Source organism: Neolamprologus brichardi, chromosome 9 (assembly GCF_056152115.1).
Source record: "Neolamprologus brichardi isolate AB-2024 chromosome 9, ASM5615211v1, whole genome shotgun sequence".
NCBI lineage: Eukaryota > Metazoa > Chordata > Actinopteri > Cichliformes > Cichlidae > Neolamprologus > Neolamprologus brichardi.
Window position 1 is genome coordinate 1,806,470 of NC_142112.1, and position 18,781 is coordinate 1,825,250.

The window sequence follows — 18,781 nt, forward strand, 5'->3', positions numbered from 1 at the left end:
TAGACTGTGAGGCACCCTTTAAGCTCATTTTCTAATAGGATGGTTAGTGAGTCTTGTGCAAAGAGCTCTTCCACTGATGTAGGAATGTCAAATTCTTCAAGCGTTACATCAACATCACTGTACATGCACGGAGCACCTGTAGATGTTTTTGTGCAAACACAGTTGTTTATGACGTGAATATTGCAGCATTAAGTATGCATTATAACTGTGCTGTCATGTGCAGGTATTAAAAAATAAAGTAGAAACTAATCAATATCCTTCACTCTAAATTGTTTTTTAAATCCCAATAAATGGGTTACAGTATCTACATGAACCCCGTTATCGAGGAAGCCTCTCACTCACGGCCATACCACGCCTGTTCTCATCTGATCTCTGAAGCTAAGCAGGGGCGGTCCTGCATAGTAGCGTCACCTTCACCTTGCTCCATGTTAGAAACTCCATGATATCGTGTTCCCTGCTCAGGGCAGCAGGCTGGAGAAGGTGGTCCTGGAACAGTTTGTGGAGGGCTTGCACAGGGAAATGGCACGCTGGGTCTGCTGTCTTAGACCGGTGAGCCTGGAAGCTGCAGTCATCCTTGCAGAGGATCCCCCAGCCCACCCGGGTGGGGGGAGCAGGGAGGCACAGCTGCTGCCACTCACTAATCAGATTCTCCCCTTTTCCAGGGGAGGACAGCTGAGTATAGAGTGGAGAAGCAGCTGAAGCGCTGACTGCCCAGAGCGACGAAAGAAAACGTATTAAACACTAAGAAACATCACCTGAAGTTAGGTGGGGTCCGTTCATTTTACAGTGTGAATGCTTGAATGAAGCCAGTTGTATAAGAGCGCTTCAACTGCTCATAGTAAAAGCAGTAGCAGTACTACAAGAAACAGCCCATTTACCAAACTCACCTCTTCAACAATAAAAACAAAAACCTGCCACTCTCGTGTAAAGTTTCTTGAAAGGAGCTACACCAATCTGTCAAAGCAAAGTTATCATTATTAATGTTCAGTGACAGTGATCCCAGACACTGAAGTATCTTTCCATGCAGTTTTGAAGTGGCGTAGTGTTGTGCATCCAGCAAAGGATGAATGTTTGATAAAGAAAGCTTACAAAAAGTTTTAAATCATTTTTAACATGTAAAAAACATTTTAACATCATCTCAAGAATTAGAAAGTGAACCCGAAGCACTTAAAGGCAGTGAAGAGGAAGAAGTCCCATTTCACACAAGGAGACTTCCAAAAACATCAGGCTCATGGAGGAGCAGGCCAACCACTGGCTGGGGGAGTTTAGTGCAAACATGGAGGCACAACCACACGTGTTTATGAACTTCATGTAGGATTCAATAAGCAGCATTTCTGCATTAAAACATCTAAAGACAGCTAAACCAGTTTACATCAAAATGATTCTGAAATCCTGACTAGACAGGGTTTGAATTTCAACTAATATTAAAACAAGCTGATAATGAGGTAAAATAACTTGGCAGCAGAGCGTTGATTTGCTAACCTCACCTGTGGCTGATTACTCATTTCTGAGGAAATGCTCCAGTTTGAATTAGTTTGGTGCACTTACCGTGACAAAGTGTCACTCAGCTAACGATGCCTGCAATTTTCTGTTTTTCTGTTTTTGGTTTCATTTTCCTTCCTCCATCCTGACTCTTCCAGTCCTGTGGACTTCCTGTTACCCAGGGACGTCAATTCGCTGAAGTGAATTTTCCAGTGGTTTCCCCACATCTTGCCGTGTTCACACACACACACAACAGAGGGGAAAGAGCCACAAGAGGAGAGAAAACAGAACGGCGAAGGAGCGAGACTGTGACAGCACCTCGACAGAAATAACCAGGAAACCTCAAGAACACGTTATGTAGAGATCCACTGTCTAATTAAGAAAACAGAAATCACATGCTTCAAACAGTTTATAAGAAAAACTGTAAACAGCAGTCCTTATAGAAATGTACTCTATTCCTCTCCCGTCTTGTCTTTCTAACGTAACACATTAAAAAACTAACTCCATCTATTCCTACTCTTCTCTTCTCTCATGAAATGAGAAAGAAAAACAAGCTGTGCAGGCAGGACCACAGGGTAACATTAATTTATTAATTTTTGAAGTGCATCCACAGGATCTACTGGAAGGAACCGGAGGCTGCAGCACATGAGAAATGATCCCACTCGAACAAACTGTCTCAGGGTTAATTACTCATTCATTCATCATTGCTGTCCCCTTTAACCCCTCATCTGTGTAATGGATGTGCATACATGTCAGTCCACATGTGGCTGTGAGTTTATATTTACAGTATAGTTAAATTATTGTATAGTTTTTATAATGTGCTATACGCATGTGTGCACTTTTATAGAGCTGTTTCTAATTTTGTTATACGATGTATAATGACAGGCTTTCAATTCAATAAATGACAACAGACAAATATTTGTTTAGTTTATTAAATGGTTATTAAGTATCACTCATTCACTCCTATGTTGTACAGTGCTCACATGTAGCTGCCAGTTTTTGTATTGGCCTGCACAAAGCAACAAGAACCTGAGATACTTGAAGCCTTCAGCAGCTCCTCCTAGGAACAGAAGTGTCCCTCCACCCTTTTCTGGCTGAGAACTATGGCCTCAGATGCAGCAATGTCTCTCTCGGACACCCCAAGCTACCACACTGCCAACCAACACTCTCCTCCCAAACCCTGGTATGAACCTCCCCAGAAGTGGAGCACACCCTCTTGTCCCCTTCTTAAAGACTGTCATCCCAGTCGGCCAATCCAAGGGCCCTGTCCCCAACTTCTACATGCAGGGTTGTCAACCAAGATGACCCCATGATTTCCAGAGCATGACAACCTCAGGGCAATCCTCTCAACCCCATGGGCCCAGCCACCAAGGAGCTGTTTAACTGCCTCAGTTACTTTACACAAGTGATAGGTGAAGTCGTCCGTCTCGTTTACAGACTCTAAGGCTACGATCACACTGCAGGCGAAAGCGCATCAAATCCGACTTTTCTGACCCTATGTGACCCATATCCCATCATGCTACGACAGTGTTAACAGCACTTTCGTATGTGGTCCTGAATCCGATACATATCCGATGTTTTAGAAAGCTGCTGTTTGATGGTCATGTCGCATTAAATCCGTCTTTTACGTCACTGACACGAGACAGACGCCAATTATCAGCACCAGAGAAGACATCGCGAACACTTCCTGTCCATCCAGTGAAACTGTTGGACAAACAACGTTGGAGAAACGTGAACATTTTATTTGTTCTGTATAATCTGCAGATTCTGACAGAAATCTGCAACTATCCTTTGAAGCAGCGCTCCTCTAAAACAGCAATAAGGATCATTATTAGGTTATTTACATTATTATGTAAATAACAAAATAACTTAAAGCAAAACTGGAAAACGCAAAGTCTGAAGTCTTTATATTAAGACCATCAGTCAAACAATACTGTTGCTCTGGGTCTAAACAGAGCGCGTTGTGTGTGACGTCTTCTTTTGCGCATGCGGCTGCTTTGAGCGTCACACTAGAGCGCGTTTGCTGTCGCATTTTATTTGTCGTGTGAACGAGCAGACAAAAAAATCGGATTTGATCAAAAAACCATAATTGAGCATCAAGACCTGCAGAGTGAACGTAGCCTTGGTCTTCCTACCTTCTGACACACCTTCCTTCTCCTGTGTTCTCAGTTAAAGTCAGCAGCATCCATCCTAACTGTACACATTGACAGCAGCAAGGAACTTCTTCCTCCTGACAGTTTTCCAGAATCACCTCTAGGCCACCTGAAAATTTTGCTCAGTGGGTCACAGAACTCCTCCCATTTGCATTCAAGTGTTTGCTTCAGCTATTGTCTGAATCAGCTACTCCTGTCAGCTCCCTCTAGAGTCCCACGACCCAACCAAACTTATTAGAACTTTTTCAGCTTAAAATCCCTTCACCTCTGGTATCCATCTGTTTCAGGAGTTTCCACTATCAACCAACTCAATACAGCCTCAGCAATGGAACGGAGTCCATCCAGACTCAATATCCCCGACCTCCCTCACAATGCTTTTGTTCTTTCATACACAATTCAGGGTCCCGGGGTCCTGGGGTGTAATCCAAGCTAACCTCACAGGGTGAGAGTGATGTTAATATCATAGATCACTACGATTCATCTGTTATGCTGCAATAGATGTAGGCTGCCGGGGATTCCCATGATGCGTTGAGTTTTTCCTTTCCAGTCACCTTTCTCACTCACTATGTGTTAATAGACCTCTCTGTATTGAATCATATCTGTTATTAATCTCTGTCTCTCTTCCACAGCATGTCTTTATCCTATCTTCCTTCTCTCACCCCAACCAATCACAGCAGATGGCCCCGCCCCTCCCTGAGCCTGGTTCTGCCGGAGGTTTCTTCCTGTTAAAAGGGAGTTTTTCCTTCCCACTGTTGCCAAAGTGCTGCTCATAGGGGGTCATATGATTGTTGTGTTTTTCTCTGTATCTATGAAGCGCCTTGAGGTGACTTTTGTTGTGATTTGGCGCTATATAAATAAAATTGAATTGAATTGAAAAATTATGCAGACAATGCATTAATAGGTTTTTAATTTTCATGCTAAATAAATAGCTAGTTATCAGATGTTTCTGCATAAATGAGGTAGACAGTAACACATATAATTTGGCAATATACTGAACTTAAAGTCTAGAAGTACTTCCCAAACAGTTATCAGAAAGACAACACAGTGTTTTTGATGATCTGTGGTCCTACTCTGCGTCAGTGTGTACTGTGTTAACCTGGAGTCCTGAGCATTTAGTTAAAATTAGATTTAATGCCGCTCTTTGTGCGGCTTTCAAACAGCGAGTTCTGGACAGAAGCCGCTATTTCATGACACTTCTAGTTGTGAAATATTCCTTCAAGTCAGTGCTAGACCATCTCTGTGCTGAATTAAGACTCATTTCAGCAAAGTCTTCCTCTACTTAACTCAAGCACATTGTCTCCATATCACATTTGACAGGGTTGTTTGTTTTCCCTCCTCCTCCTCGTGTTAATACCAGTATGACTTTTATCCACAGTGCTGTGGACACATGCAGGATGTAAGGCCACTGTTATTTCCCGAGGACAGATAAACAGCAGTGATTTGCTCAGCGTTTGACAGTTTGCTTATTTCGTTCTTCCTCCGAGGACTCCTCATCAGTTAATTTCAACATGGCAGCCTCAGAAGCCCGAGTCTTTGGGGAAATGTCATTTTTAATTAATTCCCAGGTCTTTTAAGATAAGCAGCTAGTCGTTAATTTCACCCAGGGCGTAACGTTGTCAGGGGCCCAGAAGCATGACGTATGTCTGTCAAGATTAATTACTATGCAAACACAGCTCTCTTTTTTTCTTCTTGCCTTTCCCCTCGTATACAGCAGCGCCTCACTGACCAGCTAACAGAAAGTGCTGTCCAAATGGGCAAAGTAATAGTGCCTGATGATACTGTGTGTGATTCATGTTGAAAATGTTTTTATCATGTCAGTCAGATATTTTCAAGGAATTCTGAATATCCAGTGGAAAATCTCAAAATTGATTGTTTGAAAATTGTACAACATTAAATTATCTCTATGATCTGTTTAAATATGTATAATTTATTTGATCTGATTATTTTTGCCATTACTGGATAGAGACAGCGAAAACACACAGGAAGACTGGGAGAGACACGGGCTGCAGGTTGCTTTCCGACTAGGGATGGGTATCGTTTAGGTTTTATCCGATACCGGTGCCAAACCGGTACTTTTGAAACGGTGCCGGTGCTTTAACGGTGCTCAAACCGGTGCTTAAAGAATGGAGAACACAAAATTGGTCCAGAAACCTCTCATGTTCAGCTGGGTTTTTTTGTAAAAAGATAACAATGTTAGCCTTTTCTGCAGCTATGGGGCATATATGGTATCACTCTTGGCTGGAAGCAGCTTAATCAATGGAAAAAACACAAACTTTGTCCAAAAACCTCTCATGTTTAACTGTTTTCCACTTTTTCTTTGGTCATTTTAGCCTTTTTGTCCAGGGTGAAGGGAGTATCTGCCATCAAACAAGAAGACAGCTGCATGTAGCTATGACGGTGTTTGCTAGTTCACCTTACATGCATTAATGTAATAACGTGGTTAGCCTACTCAACGTAAATTACACACGAACAACATTAAGCTACTCACGCAGAGAAGAACGGCTGCTGCTGCATCATCATCCTCATCATTTCTGCTACACTGGCAGGGCTAGGGGCCAGGACTCTCCTCTTCGGGTTTTTGGGGGATGTTGCTAACTCCGGGTCCGATAACAGGCACCACACCCGCAGTAGATGTGCTCGGTGTGAGGTCTCGCAGCAAGCTATCAAATACGGCGCATTTCTCGGCTTTTAAAAAAACGCTATGTGTCGCCAGGTGTTTCATCAGATTTGAGGTGTTACCTCCTTTGACAGTATCACAGTATCAGCTTAAAGCACTTGTTGCAGCTGCTGAGTTTGCATCTTTTGCTGTGAAGTACAGCCAGACTTTGACCGCTTCGCCTTGGGCATTTTTAATCTGTAGCTCTGCTCTAAAAGAACGTACGTACCTGGACCCGCCTACTATCCTCGGAAACGTAAAATGATTGGCTAGAATCTAAAGTGTATCACAGCTCAGGAAAAAAAAGCACCGAAATGTGCGCTGCTTTTTGGTCTGGTTACTACTGTTTATGTCAGAACCGGTGCCCATCCCTATTTCCAAACCCTGGGTTTGAGCTGTCGTTCTCATTGTAACCATGGCAATATCAAACCTCCTCTTTAAATCACACAGGTGTCTTTTTTGTTATTATTGAATCTAAGGCGATCATAAAAAATGATTCAAAGCATGTGTGATAACAACATGGCCAACTGTCCATGCCTAGCTGGTGAACATGAGTAACTACCTCACTTGCTTCTGTGCTGACTTCAAGATTGAAGACTCTTTATTTGTCACAAGCATCGTCATACTAGCACAACACACTGTGAAACGTGTCCTGAACCGCTGACTGTGTAAAACTTTATAAACAATAAGTGACGTTAATCACAGGGGAGCAAAGGTCATTCCTGGGGGTGTCAGGGAAACAATCCTCCAGTTACACTGAAGGCAGAAAATCCACTGAGATGATGTTGGGATTAAATTATTTGACGTGCCTCAATTCTATGCTTTATATTAACTAAAATGCCAGATAACCATATAGTGTGGTATTAACTGAAAATAGAGGCATTGGACTACGTGTGCTTGGGGAGTAGAAAGCTGCAGACTCTCACTCACGCTTGCCTGGGAAAAAGTAGATAACAGGGGAGCATCTCTGGTGGAAAGTTACTGACACACTGTTTAGACTAGAGTGAGAGAGCTTCTGTAATAAAACTGTCAGGGGAACACCAGCAGTTTGAGATCCACGTGTCGTGCAGGACGCATCTCCCTCCTAGAAGTAATAAAGTGTGAAATGGTCTGCTGAGCAGTGTTTCGTCTTCCATGCCTATGAGCAATCAAAGGAACTCGGTGAAGTGTTGATATTTAACAAGGAAGAGAAGAGTGAGATCCCTCACATGTTGAAGATTTCCTTTGATGTCCAGGGATGTTCTCCCTGCGGTGGAGGATGAACAGGTGGGTGGAGGCGAGTGGTCCAGGTGAAATGGGAGGGAAAGCAGCTGGATCATCTTGGCAGGGCTGCAGTGAGGTAAACAGGGCAACACGATTTGGCCTGTTGCCGCTTGAGAGAGGCAGACTATGTGGCAAAACCTGGATAGATCAGCTGGTCCTCACATACTGGCATTAATGATGATGATCAGCAGCAGATGTGCTGAGGAACAGAGAGCTCTGCCCAATAGGGAGGAATCTGCAGGAAGCTCAGGAGAAACTGGACCAGCCTGCTCCCTCATGACAGTTATTTGTTTTTCTAAAACTAATGGATGGATCAGTAGAGCTAATCAAGTGGTAGACGCAAATTTAACAATTTCTTTTCTTTATTTGTTGAGTAAGCCCAAATATACTTAAATCTACATTGAGACTGAAAAAAGCAACCTCCACCCATAAGCCTACTGTATGGATTTTGTAATTTAGATTTCCACACATATATATTTTAACTCAAAAGTACAGTTTTTATATTTAATGTTGCTAAAACAACAAAGTAATAAAAAAAAATAAATCTATCTGATGGAGAAATCCCTCATCTTTGGAAAAGAGAGTTTATTACAGAGAAATGTCTCTTTCCAAAATAAAAGCTATACTATACTCTTCTTCTGGGCTATATTCTCAGCAGCATATTAAACATATCAGGTCCCCATAAGGAGAATCATGTGCTAACGGCTGTCTAAATGACTCGGGTAAAGTTTGTAGCATGCGTGCTTGTTGTTTTTGTCTGCTTCCACTTGTCTTTGCACTAGGATGATGTCGGAGTAAATGTGCAGTCATATTCGTTGTGTTCCCACTAGTGCTGTCAGCGTTAATCTGAAATGACGTTAACGCCACAACACGGCAAATCTCCGTTAACGAGCTACCGCGGATCGCCCCATGCGTGGGGCTGGACAGCCAACACGTTAACGAGCTAACTGCGCTAACACACTAGTTCCCACCCATGTAATTGAGCATTGCTGGCACATCCAACATACTGTTTTACTTTAGTCCATGACGCGCTTACCTTCAGGGTCATACGTCACATGAAAACCAAAATAGTTCCAAAGGCCAGATCTGAATGAGGGTGGGGGAGGTTAAATTTGCCATGTTGCAATGAGCTTAGCTTCTGTCTCGCTAGCTTGCCCTGCGCTCAGTGAATCTGTGTTCGACTACTCTGCCTAGGCTGCACTGTCGAGCGCAGATCCACTGAGCGCTCGACACAGACAGCACCGTCAGAAGAAAAGTTGATAAAATAAATTAAAAATGTTGTATTGTTCGATACATATGCGTACCGAACCGAAAGCACTGTATCGAACGGTTCAATATCGATACGAGTATCGTTGCACCCCTAATATATATATATAGATATATATATATATATATCTATATATATATATAAACAGAAAAACTGGAAATATACACATTAATAAGAGTAACAGATAAAAGTTAATAGCATGCACAGGTTTAAACATAAGCAATTTTAAACAGGTGAGTTTTGAGGGTGGACTTAAAAAGAGGGAATGAGGTAATGTAATGTAATGAGAATGAATAGCCTTAAATGTATAAAGGATTATATTTAAATGAGTAATCAATTCGAGAGATAACAAGATTATGGACGAGAATGGCAGTGGCATGAGGAGTGAGGAAAGGCCGGAGGCGATTAATGTTACGGAGTTGAAAATATGCTGCACGTGTGACATTATTGATATGTGAATTAAAGGATAATGTGCTATCAAGAATGACACCCAAGCTTTTCACAGAGGGAGAGATAGGAACCGACGAATTATTGATAGTGAGAGAAAAATCGTTAAATCTGGATAGCGATAGTTTAGTGCCGACCAGGAGAAGTTCTGATTTATTGCTGTTATTTAAGGAAGTTGGAGGAGAACCAGGAATTGAGTTCAGCTAAGCAGAGGGTAAGGGAGGGTGGAGGAAGAGTAGAATCGGCTTTGGTAGAGAGGTAAAGCTGGGTGTCATCAGCACAGCAGTGGAACTGAATATTATATTTACGAAAAATGTGTCCGAGAGGAAGAAGGTAGATGATGAAAAGGAGGGGCCCGAGGACAGATCCCTGGGGCACCCCAGTAGATAGAGGAGAAGGCTGAGAAGTGAAGGATTTCAATTGAATGAACTGAGTGCGGTCAGACAGGTATGACTTAAACCAGGCTAATGGAGTATGAGAGAGACCAATAGAAGCTAATCTGCTAAGAAGAATGGGATGAGAGATGGTTTCAAAGGCTGCACTCAGATCAAGGAGAATAAGGATGGAGAGGAAACCAGAATCAGCCGCCATAAGAAGATCATTTGTTATTTTTATAAGAGCAATTTCTGTGCTATGCAGAGGACGGAAACCAGACTGGAACTGTTCGTAAAGGTTATTATGAGTTAGGTGTAGATGGACTTGAGAAGCAACTGTTTTTTCAGGAATTTTAGAAAGAAATGGTAGATTGGAGATAGGATGAAAATTGTTAAAGTTGTTGGGATCTAGACCTGTTTTTTTCAGGATTGGGGTAATAATAACAATAATACATTTTATTTATAAGCGCCTTTCAGACCCTTAAGGTGACCTTACAGTAACACGTGAACAATACCATAAAAAACATAAGAAAAAATGTATATATAGAGAACATGGTCGATAAAATTTAGACATAGACAGTCATAAAAGTATAAAAGCAAATATAAAAACTGAGCAAGGTAAAAATGGACTAAGACAGATCAGGTGTCTGCACTTCTAAATAGATGGGTTTTGAGTAGTGATTTAAAAGTGGTGAGACAGTGTGTGGTCTGGAGAGCAAGTGGAAGTGCATCCAAAGTCTCGGGAAGAACAACTAAAGGCTCTGAGTCGAATAGTAGTCAGGCGACCAGGTGGAACTGACAGAAGGGAAGAAGAGCGGCGTGTATGAAGGGGCGAGTATGTGTGGAGAAGATCGGATAGATATGGAGGAGCGAGGTTATGAAGCGCTTTGAAATTGAGAAACAGGATCTTGAAATTGACACGGAGGTGAACTGGGAGCCAGTGGAGCTGTTTAAGAACAGCTGTTATATGTTCAGTGGATCTAGTTCTGGAAATAATACGAGCAGCTGTATTTTGAACCAACTGCAGTTTATGGAGGGATTTATGAGGTCGACCATAGAGAAGAGAATTACAGTAATCCAGACGACATGTGACAAGAGCATTGACAAGTATGGCGGTACTGTGTGGAGTGAGTGAGGGATGAAGACGGTTAATATTACGGAGATGAAAGTAGGAAGACCGAGTGATATTATTTATATGTGCTGTGAAGGACAGAGTGCTGTCGAGGATGACACCAAGACTCTTAACCCGAGGGGAGGGTGTGACATCAGAGTTATCAATGGATAACGAAAGACTGGTTGGAGCTGTAGTCAGTTTTGATCTGGTGCCTGTTAAAATTAACTCTGTTTTATTGCCATTAAGTTTAAGAAAGTTGTGAGTAAACCAGACCTTGATTTCACTTAAACAGTCAGAAATGGATGTGGGGGGAGAGTAGCTGTGGGTTTGGAGTATAGGTAGAGCTGGGTGTCATCTGCGTAGCAGTGAAACTGGATGTTATGCTTCCTAAAAATATTACCTAGGGGTAGGAGATAGATGATAAAAGTAAGAGCCTTGGGGTACACCGGAATTAACTGGAGTAGATACTGATCTGTGAGGGAGTAACTGAACAAACTGTGAGCAGCCAGAGAGATAAGAAGTAAACCAGGCGAGTGCTGTACCATTGATGCCAATAGATGCTAATTTGTGAAGGAGGATGTGGTGGGAGATAGTATCAAAAGCTGCTGTAAGGTCAAGGAGGATGAGGATGGAGATGAGTCCACAATCAGCTGCAAGCAGAAGATCATTGGTGATTTTTACTAGGGCTGTTTCTGTACTGTGACATGAAGCCAGACTGAAACTGTTCGTACAAGTTATTTCCAGTGAGATGATGAACCTGTGCAGCCACTATCTTTTCAAGAATTTTTGCTAGGAAAGGGAGATTTGAAATTGGCAAGAAATTATTTAGATTGGAGGGATCTGAACCATTTATTTGAGTATTGGGGTTATTATTGCAGTTTTAAGAGAAGAAGGAACAGAACCAGATATAAGAGAGGAGTGTACGATATTAGCAATCCGTGGGGCGAGAGACGGGAATGAGAGTTTGACAAGATTTGTCGGCAGTGGATCAAGTTTGCACGATGATGACTTTAAGTTAGTAATTATGGAAGATAGCTGAGTTATTGTGGGAAGTTCAAAACTGGACAGAGAGGATGACAGCTGAGAAGGACAAAGAATGCAGATAGAACAATTGACCATATCACAGCACGAGGGCAATTGTTGGTAAAGACTGTCAATCTTGGTATAAAAAAGTCCATAATTTTGTTGCAAACTGCGGCAGAGTGTGTATGTATGGCAAAGGTTTCTGGGGGTTTAACAATATTATGCAATGTAGAAAACAAAGTGCGAGTGTTTCCTTCAGCGGATTCAATAACAGAGGTGTAGTAAGCAGATTTAGCATGATGAATAGCTTCTTTATAGTGTTGTATATGACTGAGATACATGTCCTTGTGAATAGTAATAATAATAATAATGGATTGCATTTATATAGCACTTTTCTAGGTACCCAAAGCGCTTTACAATGCCACTATTCACTCACTCTCACATTCACACACTGGTGGAGGCAGCTACAGTTGTAGCCACAGCTGCCCTGGGACAGACTGACAGAAGCGAGGCTGCCATATCGCGCCATCGGCCAACACCAGTAGCGGGTAGGGTAAAGTGTCCAAGGACACAACGACCAGGACAGAGAGAGCAGGGGGATCGAACTGGCAACCTTCCGGTTACTGAGCCACGGTCGCCCCAAAGTAAGTCCTGTTTTCCTGGAGAGACGTTCCAGGCGGCGTCCAGTAGCTTTAAGTTGGCGAAGTTCAGATGAGTACCGTGGCGCAGAGCGAGATAAAGAAACAGTTCGAGTTTTTTGGGGAGCCAAGGTATCGAAGAGGTTGATAAGTTCATTGTTATAGTGAGATACCAGGTCGTCTATGGAAGCTGAGGCATCAATGGTAGGTAAGTTATTAATGCCATGGGAAAGAGCTGATAGATCAATGCCCCTAATATTTCTAAAAGTAATTGAGCGGTTTTGTTTATTTTTGTATAGTGGGAGACTAGCATTGAATAAAACTAATTTATGGTCGGAAAAAGGCCAATACAGCACAGTTCTTAGGGGTGACACCAATACAGCAAACAAGATCCAAAATGTGTCCTTTGGAGTGTGTGGGAACGACCATATATTGGTGAAAGCCAAAATTGTCCAGGCAGGATTTAAAATCTCTTGTGGCTGAATTTGATGTGTTGTCCATGTTAAAATTGCCCAGCAGTAGTATATTTGGAGATAAGAGTAGGATTTCAGCGAGAAAGTTAGAAAAATCAGTTAAAAAGTCAGAGTTGATTTTAGGTCGTCGCCGGTTCGATATGAGGGGAAGGAGAGGGGGTAGACAGGCTTTGACAAGGACAGTGGGGATCAAGCTGGCAGGTAGAAGGCTTTGATTTGCTGATGAGATCAGCGATATCAGTTACTTGGAAAAACAGAAAGGAAATGAGAAGGAGGGGAATTAAGACGGAGGAACTACATTAGGGACCAAGTCTGGGTGTATTTTATGATTTTTTCAGTGAAGAATAGCACTAAAGAGTCGCAGAAGTTAGATGAATAGAGATGAGCGGGCAGAGAATCAGGTGGCCTGTAAAAGAGGTTGAATAATGAGAACAGGGTCTTGGTGGAGTCCTCACTTGAACAGATAATGGTAGAGCAATAGATTTGGTTTGATTGATACATTCCTGATAAAACAAAACTTGATTATTACATTTCCTTATGAATAGTAAGGCTGGTTTTCTTTTTGTGGAGCAAGAGAATTCAAAATACTACTGAGACTACGCCTATGGTTAGGGCGACCGCAGCTGGAAAGCGCATCTGTAACCGGAAGGTCGCCGGTTCAATCCCCGGGCTCTCTGTCTTGGTCGTTGTGTCCTTGGGCAAGACACTTTACCCTACCGCCTACTGGTGTTGACCAGAGGGGCCGATGGTGCGATATGGCAGCCTCGCTTCTGTCAGTCTGCCCCAGGGCAGCTGTGGCTACAACCGTAGCTGCCTCCACCAGTGTGTGAATGCGAGAGTAGCATTGTAAAGCGCTTTGGGTGCCTGGAAAAGCGCTATATAAATCCAATCCATTATTATAATATAATTCTAGATCATCTTGAATAGATTGTTTAGAGACAAGCAGCTAGAGAGAGCAGAAGAAAGGATATCAAGATTTATATTCTTGATATTCCGGAAAGAAATAATACGAGGATTGTTAATTATGGAGAAAGTCATGTGAACATTAAAGGAGAGAAGTCGATGATCCGAGATTGGCAGCTCGTCAGCTGTGCAGTTGGAGGGGGTAAGTCCAGAACAACAGACTAGGTTATCCACATAGGGCTGTTGCCATGTCTCAGTCAAGCAGAAAACATCAAACTTACGGTCTGTTAGGAGATCCTGGATGAGATGTCCTTTGTTCGTAAGCGAACGGATACTAAGCAGGCCAAAGTTGACGAAAGTACTGTCAGACTGGATGAGAGTGTTAGCCGACCTAGGCAGGTTAGCCAAAACATTGTGGTCAACAGACCTGCCGGGGTTCCGTTGACAGCGACCATAGGTGGACTAGAAGGACTTAATTGGCTCGGAATTATACTGATGGAAATACCGACGGGAGCCCCGATGTATGTACTGTCAGCGAGGGAGGAAGGCAACGTCCGTGTGGAGATGAAGACAGCCGGCAGTGGAGCAGCCAGGGAAAAGCGGAGCCGGAGCAGCTCATCAGCTGTATACTGATGGAGCCCAGTGCCAAGTCGGTAGATCGATGACATAAAGACCCACACAGACTGTGCATAAATCCTGAGAGGCCACATCACGGACTAGAAGAACTTGACAGAAACAGAGACACCGGTGGGCCGCAGAGACAGGAACAGGACAGGGATCTGTTAGCGACAGAGTTAGTGCCAGAGTTAGCGGCAGAATTAGCGACAGAGTTAGCGAAAGAGTTAGCAAAAGAGTTAGCAAAAGAGTTAGCAAAAGAGTTAGCGGTGAGTAGCGGCAGCAAGTTGCGCCAGCGTTCACTCAACTGGAAGTACAGTGGGGCAAAAAAGTATTTAGTCAGCCACCGATTGTGCAAGTTCCCCCACTTAAAATGATGACAGAGGTCAGTAATTTGCACCAGAGGTACACTTCAACTGTGAGAGACAGAATGTGAAAAAAAAAATCCATGAATTCACATGGTAGGATTTGTAAAGAATTTATTCGTAAATCAGGGTGGAAAATAAGTATTTGGTCACCTCAAACAAGGAAAATCCCTGGCTCTCACAGACCTGTAACGTCTTCTGTAAGAAGCTTTTCTGTCCCCCACTCGTTACCTGTATGAATGGCACCTGTTTGACCTCATCATCTGTATAAAAGACACCTGTCCACAGCCTCAACCAGTCAGACTCCAAACTCCGCCATGGCCAAGACCAAAGAGCTTTCGAAGGACACCAGGAAAAGAATTGTAGACCTGCACCAGACTGGGAAGAGTGAATCTACAATAGGCAAGCAGCTTGGTGTGAAAAAATCAACTGTGGGAGCAATCATCAGAAAATGGAAGACATACAAGACCACTGATAATCTCCCTCGATCTGGGGCTCCACGCAAGATCTCATCCCGTGGGGTCAAAATGATCATGAGAACGGTGAGCAAAGATCCCAGAACCACACGGGGGGACCTGGTGAATGACCTGCAGAGAGCTGGGACCAAAGTAACAAAGGTCACCATCAGTAACACACTACAACGGCAGGGAATCAAATCCCGCAGTGCCAGACGTGTTCCGCTGCTGAAGTCAGTGCATGTCCAGGCCCGTCTGAAGTTTGCCAGAGAGCACATGGATGATACAGCAGAGGATTGGGAGAATGTCATGTGGTCAGATGAAACCAAAGTAGAACTTTTTGGTATAAACTCAACTCGTCGTGTTTGGAGGAAGAAGAATACTGAGTTGCATCCCAAGAACACCATACCTACTGTGAAGCATGGGGGTGGAAACATCATGCTATGGGGCTGTTTTTCTGCCAAGGGGACAGGACGACTGATCCGTGTTAAGGACAGAATGAATGGGGCCAAGTATCGTGAGATTTTGAGCCAAAACCTCCTTCCATCAGTGAGAACTTTGAAGATGAAACGAGGCTGGGTCTTCCAACATGACAATGATCCAAAACACACCGCCCGGGCAACAAAGGAGTGGCTCCGTAAGAAGCATTTGAAAGTCCTGGAGTGGCCTAGCCAGTCTCCAGACCTCAACCCCATAGAAAATCTGTGGCGGGAGTTGAAAGTCCGTGTTGCTCGGCGACAGCCCCAAAACATCACTGCTCTTGAGAAGATCTGCATGGAGGAATGGGCCAAAATACCAGCTACTGTGTGTGCAAACCTGGTAAAGACCTATAGTAAACGTTTGACCTCTGTTATTGCCAACAAAGGTTATGTTACAAAGTATTGAGTTGTATTTTTGTTATTGACCAAATACTTATTTTCCACCCTGATTTACGAATAAATTCTTTACAAATCCTACCATGTGAATTCATGGATATTTTTTTTCACATTCTGTCTCTCACAGTTGAAGTGTACCTCTGGTGCAAATTACTGACCTCTGTCATCATTTTAAGTGGGGGAACTTGCACAATCGGTGGCTGACTAAATACTTTTTTGCCCCACTGTATGTATTTATACTGAGATTCAGTATAAATATGTTATCTGTACATTGTTGTATGTATGTGATTTTTTTTTTTTTTAATCTGTTAAATTTACCAACATCAAGAAGTCACAAGGACAGGGAGACCATGCCATGACACATCTTTAAACAAGGAAAGTTTATTGATATCCATCCATCCAGTCTCTTCCACTTATCATTATCAGCGCTGCGAGGAATTAAACAAATAGACACAACATTTTTTTAGCCAAAAAAAAAACATATTCAAAGCACCACAATGGTAGCCCAATATCAGAAAGAATTGTGAACTCTGTAAAGTGGGGAGTCAAGCTTCTCTTCATATTTTTGGCCACCAGATGCCACCAAAGAGGACTGTTGAAAAGCTTCTGTCATGGACTGGGTCTTTTGACCCAGCATTTTGAGTTTCCTGCCTTTTAAAGGCATGAAACTAATTGTGTTCTTGTTTAAAATACAAACAAGAACACAATAAGACAAAAAAGGTCATCTGTTGTATTTAATGCCATGTTTCCATGTTACTTGTGTCCAGATTTTTTAATGTCTAATTCTAGACATTATGATTATGCTCAGGATTTTCTATGAGTCTGCTGTGGTCAGTGCTATCCTTTGTGCTGTTGCATGCTGGGGCAGCAGGTTGAGGGTTGCAGATGCCAACAGACTCAATAAACTGATCCGCAAGGCCAGGAATGTTGTGGGGATGGAGCTGGACCCCCTTAGGGTGGTGTCTGAGAGGCGGATGTTGTCCAAGATTGTCATAACCTGACGGTTTGCCCAGGGAAAGGACTCAAAAGCAGACTCACTGGTGAACAGCTCAGAAAAACTTTATTTAACCCGAGGAGCCACAACAAGAGTGGAAGGCTGGGATAGAAAATAGTGAGGGGCAAGATGTCGACAGGTGCGGGAAATAAAGAGGGGAACCAACAGGGACGGAGGAACCGTGGAGGGTCTGCAAGGAGACGGAGGAACAATAATTAACACGAGGGCAGGAATTATTGACTGGAGGGAATAGCTGAAGAGAGTAACTGTCCTTACTTAATAGGCCCGATACAGAGAGCTCTGAGGAGGGGCGGTCAGGGGGAGGCCGGGGGCAGGCAACCGGGCTGGAGAAGCAGCCGAGGATCACCAGAACAGGAAGGTGAAAACACTCCAAGCGGTACAAGCCACGCCAACCTCTGTTTATAATTAATCGATTTGTATATATTAATGCTCTTAAATTTTGTAAACATCGAACATTAATATTATTTAATTAGTCTGTCACTGTTACTGTCTTGGAGAAGCTGTAACCCCAATTCCGTAGGGATTAATAAAGTATTCTGATTGTGGTAGTTTACCCAGTTTAGGTTAGTTTAGTTTCATATAGGTTCGCTTTGCCCTTTGTTTTGTGCTTTTCCCACCAGCTATATAAAACTGCTCACTGTTTGTTAAAATCAAGTTACGTTCCACGCTTTGTTTTCTCCACGTCTGCCAGGGTAGATCATAACAGTAATGAATGCTTTTTCGATACAAGTTTCAGTGCTTTAGAAAGCTTCATTTGGCCGTGACTACCAAATATGATCTAAAATATGCATTTATGCTGAAAATGCTTGGCTAGGATTAATGATGATATGGCCTATCCCGCCCTATGACAGCTGGGATAGGCTCCAGCGCCCCCCGCGACCCTGAAAAGGATAAGCGGAAGCAAATGGATGGATGGATGGATGGAGGGTTTTGACAAATCATGGGGATGTGTTTTTGGCTGAGATTGATTTATTTTGTTACAAGTTTTTGTTACAAATAAAGACTTCAATTACAAAAAAAATGCATTTAAACATAGCTAGAAAGTCAGTGGTTAACCTGAAACAATTAGAGGCAATTTGGACATTTGATAGGTTTTGTGTTAAAATAGTGAGCTAAAACTTTAATGTTGAGAGAAAACACTGGCTTCTAGGTAACAAAAAGAATATTATTAATGATAAATGATGTTGCAGTTCTGCTAAAGTTGGCAAGCAAGTAGCAATAGCAATTAGTTCTAATGAAAAACACATAACACATAGCTAACAAACAACAAGCACGTTCTCATCTATTATGTCAAGCCAGCAGGTCAGGTTAAAGTTAACTGTTGGTATTTACATCTTGGACTTAATTGCCAGCTCAAGATGTCTCTCCAGAGCAATTATAAAGCACCACCTCCATCCTAGCCACCACCTCTTCAACACCCTGCCCTCTGGAAAAAAGCTCAGATCCATCAGGTGCAAAACCAACAGACTAAAGAGCAGCTTCTTCCCGTGGGCTGTCAGAGCTCTTAATGCAAACTAAGAGTGTGTAAAGACTTCCCCAACACATCCACCCTGACACTGCTGTTGATCATCTATGTGCAATATCTCAGTCTTTCCAGGTTCTGTGCAATTATTTTGGTCCCAGTCTGTTTCAGTGTTTCCTACACATACACCATGTACCACTC